Raw genomic sequence first — 7,651 nt, 5'->3', positions numbered from 1 at the left:
TAAACTATCACATAATTCACAATAAAACATTTAAGTAAAAAAAAAAAAAAAAAAAAAGTCTTTGACACTCAAACTCAGAGATGATGAAAGTTGGTTACTTTGAGTGCTGTCATACATAAGGATGTGTTCCAGGACGACTGGCATCTCTTCTGTTTGGTTAGTGCGTGTGGCATTATCACCTGTCATTGTTAAATGTATTCAAGCCGGTTCCGACTCATAGCGACCCTGTATAGGGGTTCCAAGGAGCGGCTGGTGGGTTTGAACCACTGACTTTGTGGTTAGCAATCTGGTGCTTATCTCACAGTGCCACTTCACCGGATTACTTACATTTTCTTCAATACAACAGCAGAAATGGGAAGTACGATAACTAGAAGGCAGTGTGGTTGATGACTATGTATTTTGTTGTTGTTATTAAGTGCCATTGAGTGGGTCCCGACTCATAGCAACCCTATGTAGGGTGACTGAGGAGCAGCTGGTGGTTTGAACTACTGACCTTTCAGTTAGTAGTCTAGTGTTTATCCTACAGCACCACACTAGGATTCTAAGTATGTGAGCTCAGAAATCAGACTTCTTGTTAGTTGCCATCGAGTTGATTTTGATTCATGAGGACCTCGTGTGTGCAGAGTAGAACTAGTCTCTCTAAGTTTTCAGGGCTTTGAAAAGATTACCAGGCCTGTCCTCCAAGGCACCTCTTGTTGTTCTTGTTGTTAATTGCCATCAAGTTGGTTCTTATCCAACTAATAGCAACCCTGAATAGGGTTTCTGAGAAGTGGCTGGTAGTTTTCAATCACTCACTTTGTGGTTAGCAGTCCAGTGCTTATCCTACAGCATCACACCAGGACTCCAAGTCACCTCTAAACTGCTCCACAGAAGCCCATGGCATGGAGACGATTCTGACTTATAACAAGCCTGTATAGGGTTTCTGAAATTATCAATCTTTATGAGAACAGACGACCTCAGCTTCCTCCTGTAAAAAGGGTGATAGGCTTAAACTGCCAAACTTGCAACCCAACACTTAACCCACAGCACCTTTAGGTCGGTTTAAACAGCCAATCTTTCAGCTATTAATTGTGGTAGTGGTTGTGCGCCCTCAAGTTATTTCTGTCTCATAGAGACCCTATATAGGGTTTCCGAGGAGGCTGTAAATCTTTATGGGAGCAGAAAGATTCATCATCCTCTCAGGAGCATCTGGTGAGTTTGAACTGTTGACCTTGTGCTTAGCAGCCTAACATGTAACCCACTACGCCATCAGGGTAGCTAATAGTAGAGTGCTTTAATTGTTTGCATCACTAGGATTAAGTGTTCAATTATTGACCTAAGGGTGAGAGTAGAGTCCAATCAACTCAGAAAACTCTAAAGGTTTCTGCTAGCCAGAAATGATTTGCAATGAATGAATTTGAGTATATTTTGTTGTTGTTGTTAAGTGCCATTGAGGTGATTCTGACTCATAGCAACCCTGTATAGGGTTTCCAATGAGCAGCCAGTAAGCTTGAACCGCCAACCTTGCAGTTCAAATGGCTTTGCAGTCAGGCGCATTAACCCACAGCGCCACACCAGGACTCCTTGAGTATATTGTTGTGTTGTTGTTAAGTGCCGTCGAGTCGGTTCCGACCCATAGCGACCCTGTACAGGGTTTCCGAGGGTATAAATCCTTAACGGGAGTAGAAAGCCTCATCTTTCTCTCGCAGAGCGGCTGGTACTTTCGAACCGCTGACCTTAAGGATCGCAGCCCGATTCGTAACCACTCCGCTACCAGAGCTCCTCCCTTGAGTATATTAGTGTGAGAGATATTCCCTATTTAACCTTGTTAAATGAGAGATTGTTTTTAGTCAATGACCAGAACATTAAAATTGTTAATATTTCTTTTGCTCTGTTCTTACAACTATTTTAAGTCTCCACCCCACCCCACTGTCCTGGTAAGGGCTTTTTTATCTGTAGATCTTATTTTGAGAGCAGGTAGAACCTGAACTCACTGCAGTAGAGTATTTGCCATGATTATAGGCCATTCACACTCTCTGCAGGACCTCTGAAAGCAGAACGTAGTAGGGAAACTAGTGTTATCTTTCAAAGTGAGAATTCACCAGCTAGAGCAGGGACCCATTGTTTTTGGAAGAATAAGAGCACATTTTCAGAAATCTTCGCTGGAGGTTTAACTGATCTGAGAGGGTCAGAGGTCTGAGGGGGAATGGAGAAATAGAGCCTGTTCTGGGGCTAAATATGGAATACTTATCAGGCAAAGCAGAGATCTGGTGACTGTTTTTCAAATAGTACCTGTGATAATCTGATTTTGAACTCTGGGTCCTCTGAGGACAGTGTTAGATAAACAGAAATGCACTGTTGTTCAGGAGAGACATTCCAGAGAGATATTGATCCAGCTTAATAAATCCAAGTAAAGACATAACTGTGGCTTCAAAATTTCTATGGAGGAGATCTTATTGCTGTAATGTCTTTGCTTTTGAACACTTTAAAGCACCATCAAGTTGGTTCTGAAACATAGCAACCCTTTGTAGGGTTTACAAGGAGGGGCTGATGGGTTTTAAACTGTCGACCTTTCAGTTAGCAATCCAGTATTTATCCTACAGTGCCACACCAGGATTCCTTGCTGTTTTTGTTGTTGTTAAGTTCCATTGAATCAGTTCCAACTCATGGGGATCCTGTATAGAGTTTCCGAGGAGAGCTGGTGGGTCTGTTAGTAGTCCAGCACTTATCCTACATTGCCACACCAGGACTGTTGTTGTTGCTAGGTGTCTACAGGTCTGTTCCGACTCACAGTGACCCTAAGCACAACAGAACAAAACACAGCCAGAGACGGTGCCATCCTTACAATTATTGATACGTTTCAGCCTTTTGTTGCTGCCACTGTGCCAATCCATCTTGTTGGGGGTCTTCCTCTTTTTCACTGACCCTTCACTTTACGAAGCATGATGTTCTTCTGTAGGAACTGGTCCTTCTTGACATGTGTGAAATGTGAGAGGCAAAGTCTCACCATTCTGTCTTCTAAGGAGCATTCTGACTCCAAGACAGATTTGTTGCTCTGTCGGTCCATGGTACTCCGATATTCTTCTTCAACACTATTAAATTAACTCAAACTCATCAATTTTTGTATGGTCTTCCTTATTCATTGTCCAACTTTCATATGCATATGAGGCTATTGAAAATACCATGACAGGTACACCTCAGTCCTCAAACTAGTATCTTTGCTTTTGAACGCTTTAAAGAGGTATTATGCAGCAGATTTTGCTTCCATGAGTGTTGATTGTGGATCCAAACAAAACTACGAAGTCTTTGACAACTTCAATCTTTTTTCCATTGATCATGTTACTTTTTGGTCCGGTTGTCAGGATCTTTGTTTTCTTTACATTGAGGTGTAACCCATACTGATTGCAGCATCTTCATCAGTATTTTAATTCCTCTTTATGTTCAGCAAACAAGGTTGTATCATCTGCATATCACAGGTGATCAATGAGTCTTCCTGTAATCCTGACACCATGTTCTTCTTAGATTATTTGCTCAGTATACAGATTGAATAAGTATGGTGAAACGATATAACCCTGGTGCATGCCTTTCCTGATTTTAGACCATTCAATGTCCCCTTTGCTCTCTTGGTCTATGTATAGGTTCCTCATGAGCACAGTTAAGTGTTCTTCATATCTATCTTTGCAGTGTTATCCATAGTTGGTCATGAAAGCCTTTGCATAGTCAATAAATCATGAGGAAACATCTTTCTGGTATTCTCTGCTTTCAGCCAAGATCCATCTGACATCAGCAACGATATCCCTCATTCCACATCCTCTTCTGAATCTGGCTTGAATTTCTGGCAGTCGATGCACTGTTTGATTAGATTTGATTGTTGATGATTGTTGTTGAGTGCCATTGAGTCAGTTCTGATTGTAGCGACCCTGTATAGAGTTGCCAATGAGTGGCTGGTGAGCTTGAACCTTGTGGTACAAATTGACTTTGCAGTCTAGCACATTAACCCACAGTGCCATACCAGGACTCCTGCTGTTGATTAGGTACTCAATAAATGTATGTTGTTGTTGTTGTTGTTGTTGTTGTTAGGTGCCATCAAGTCGGTACCAACCCATAGTGACCTTATGCACAGCAGAACAAAACATTGCTTGGATCCTGGGCCAACCTCACAATTGTTGCCATGCTTGGGTCCATCAATGCTGCCACTTGGCCAATCCATCTCATTGGGGGTCTTCCTCTTTTTCTTTGACCCTCCACCTTACCAAACATGATATCCGTCTCCAGTGACTGGTACCTCCCGACAATATGTCCGAAGTATGAGAGACAAAGTTTGGCCATGAAGTATGCAAAACAAAGACTAAAAGGTAAGATTTGAGTAGGGAAGCCTCTAAGGGAGGTGGTATTGAAGAAAGAGATAAATAAAGAAGAAGGAAATAAGAAGTTCAGGATTTAGAAGCAAGATCCCAAATAAAAAAATTAAGTACAGCCTATTCATAAACTGAACCAAACACTTAAAGTTGAGAAGAAAATTGAGTAGGAGGTGAGGACCAAGGTCTTAAAGATAAAAGGAGGAGTTAGGACTTGACTTTATCTGTTAGTATGGAGTCCTGGTATGGCGCTTTGGGCTAATGCGTCAGACTGCAAAGTCATTTGAACTGCAAGGTCAGTGGTCCAAGCTTACCAGATGTTCCTTGGAAACCATATACCAGGTTGCTATGGGTTGGAATCAAGTCAACAGCACTTAACAACAACAACAAAGTCAAGGTATGACTTGTTGGAGGCAGAGACTGGGGCTGTATTGTAACACTACAGCAGAGAGGAGCAGACAAACAAACTCTATTTCTTGTGACACTTCCTGTTGTTTTAGGTGAGCACATGCTGGGCACTGAGAAATAGAACTTCAAATCCTTGAACTCTGCTAATCATTGACTGTTATTGTCAAAAATGATCAAACAAAATTCAGTGTCCTTACTAAACCCACAGATTTGTGTGTTTTGGGTAAACCAATGAATCATGAGTCAATTTCAATTCATGGAGACGCCATGTGAGTCACAGTAAGACTGTACTCCATAGATTTTCAGTGATTGATTTTTCAAAAGTAGATTGCCAGACATTTCTGGTGTCTCTGTATGGACTTGATCATCCAACCTTTTGGTTACCAACTGAGTGTGTTAATCATTTGCACTACCTAGGGACTCCCTACTATGTTTTGGGTAGCATGCTGGGAATAGTAAAACTACCAAAGTTGGGGGAAGCCAACAGTACATATGCAAAACAAATTAGAGCAAAGGATCTAACTGAGTATTTAATGTCCAAGATACATAGTGTTCAAATATATACAGATATTACTTTGCATGACTTTAAAACCAAGTACTTTGACTGTGTATTCCGTGATGTTGTTGTTAGGTGCCATGGACTCAGTTTCAACTCTTAGCAACCCTATATAGAGTGTTTGAGGCTGTAAATGTTTACAGGAGCAGAAAGTCTCATCTTTCTCCCAACTGTCAATTTGTGATTAGCAGTCCAATGCTTATCCTTCCTTGATATAGTCTAAATGCTGAATAGTTATTATTGAGAGTGCTAATCACATCTCTGCCTTTCAAATGAGGATCTTTCCTTCTGCTGATTAAGAATAGTCAGGTGAGGCATGATTTCCATAGGAGCAAAGACTTATAAGAAAGAGGGTTGCAAGTGAAGATGGGGAGGGCTTAATCCAATGCTTAATCCCACTCTCTCCCAACAAAGGCAGGTTTAGTGGGGAAAAGGCATCACATTTATTCATAGGGATAGGTGGTGGTTTATAGGAAGTGGCCCATTTAGGAGGAGCCATGCTAATGGGTATGTACTGACTCAATGCACCTAAGGACAACAACAACATGCTAATTGAGGGAGTCCTGGTGTGGTGCTGTGGGTTAATGCACTGGACTGCAAAGTCAGTTTGAACCGCAAGGTCAGCAGTTCAAGTTCACCAACTGCTCCTCGGAAACCTTATACAGGGTTGCTATGGGTCAGAACTGACTCAATGGCACTTAACAACAACAACATGCCAATTGAGTACATGCACAGCATTTCTTCAAGATGGATTCTATCACAAAGGCCTCTGGTAGGGCAGACAAAACTTGTCCATGCATGGTTCTTCATGGACTGGTATTCTCCTCTGCCCCCAAGGAAAGGTATCCTTCAAGGTGGGTAAAACCAGTTAGATGGCACAAGGAAGCAAAATACAGAATTGTTTTTATGGTGGTCTACTTACAATAAAAGGAGCTCTGGTATCGTAGTGGTTACGAATCGGGCTGCGAACCTTAAGGCCAGCAGTTCGAAACTATCAGCCGCTCCTCAGGAGAAAGATGAGGCGTTCTGCTCCCATAAAGATTTACAGCCTCGGAAACGCTGTGCAGAGTTGCTATGAGTTGGAACCGACTCCACGGCACTTAACAACAACAACAACTTACAGTAAACAGACTACAAAATGGGCAAGGTCTTGGGATTAATGCTTTCATCCTCCAAGAGGCCTAAGGGACTTGGAAAGGTCAAATCGTAGATGTTGGGGGTTGGATCACATGAAGGCCTGAATTAGGATCATCATAGCTGCTCAGGGGCCTTCCCTGGTGGGGATTATGGGGTTACAGTTCTTAGAGATCATCCTTTGCTGAGAATCCTCTCAATGAACATATACTGGGCACCTACTGTATATGTCCTAGGCACTGGGGATACAGAAGAGAACCAAAGAAATCTCCTGTCTTTGAGACAAAGTTTTGCTGTCCTAGTAACTCTTTCCAAGAGGCCCCCTAGGTTCCATGACTTATAACCACCAAGAAATTTTAAACTGCATTTCTTGTTAGCATTATATTAAATTTTGTTATTTTGAGACAATTAGAGGTATGTTACAAGATAAAATGAGTAATAGCAATAGTACCATTGTTTTCAATGTTCATATTTCTAGAGTCATATTTATATATGGATAGTGTGACATGTCTGGGATCGGCCTCAGCAAAACAGTAAAAGCAATTATTAAAATAAATGTGGCAAAATTTTGAATTTGAATGATTGGTATGTGGTGATTCATTATACTTTTCTTTCTGATGTTCATTTTTATAACTAAAATATTAAAAAGAAGCACAGCTCTCCACTGATAACAATTCCATTGGAAAACAATCGCTGGCTCCATATGCCATTTAACAGAAATTCACATGGGACAAGATCTGAACTCTAGGGAATAAATCTCTTGGAAGCTTTCATCTTCAAAGCTCTTTAAAAATCTTAGAGATAGGGCCTCACTGTGTCATTGAGAGGTATTTCAATTAATAGCTGTGTTTCTTCATGAAGCAATTACATAACAGCAAGATAATATTAATAGCCTGATATGATTTGGGCCATGCAATTTTAAATGTTCACAGCACTTTCTCACGTAGTTATCTCAGCTTCACCTAAAGGATCTATAATTATTATCACTTCAGACATGGGAACCTGAGCCTCTGAAAATTTCAGTGATGTGTTCATGATCACAATCGAATTGACACTGGGACTCAGGTTTCCTATCAGTGAGTTCAACTATTTCATGTCGATTACAGAGGAAGTTTAACACTGAGGGATAAAGTTAGAATTTATAATATTATCACCCTGGTTACATAGTATACATATTAGGAAGGTCAGCTTAGAACCTAAATTTCATGAGTAATGT

Source organism: Chrysochloris asiatica, unplaced genomic scaffold (assembly GCF_000296735.1).
Source record: "Chrysochloris asiatica unplaced genomic scaffold, ChrAsi1.0 scaffold00033, whole genome shotgun sequence".
NCBI classification, from domain to species: Eukaryota; Metazoa; Chordata; class Mammalia; order Afrosoricida; family Chrysochloridae; genus Chrysochloris; species Chrysochloris asiatica.
Note: the sequence above shows the minus strand (reverse complement) of the source record.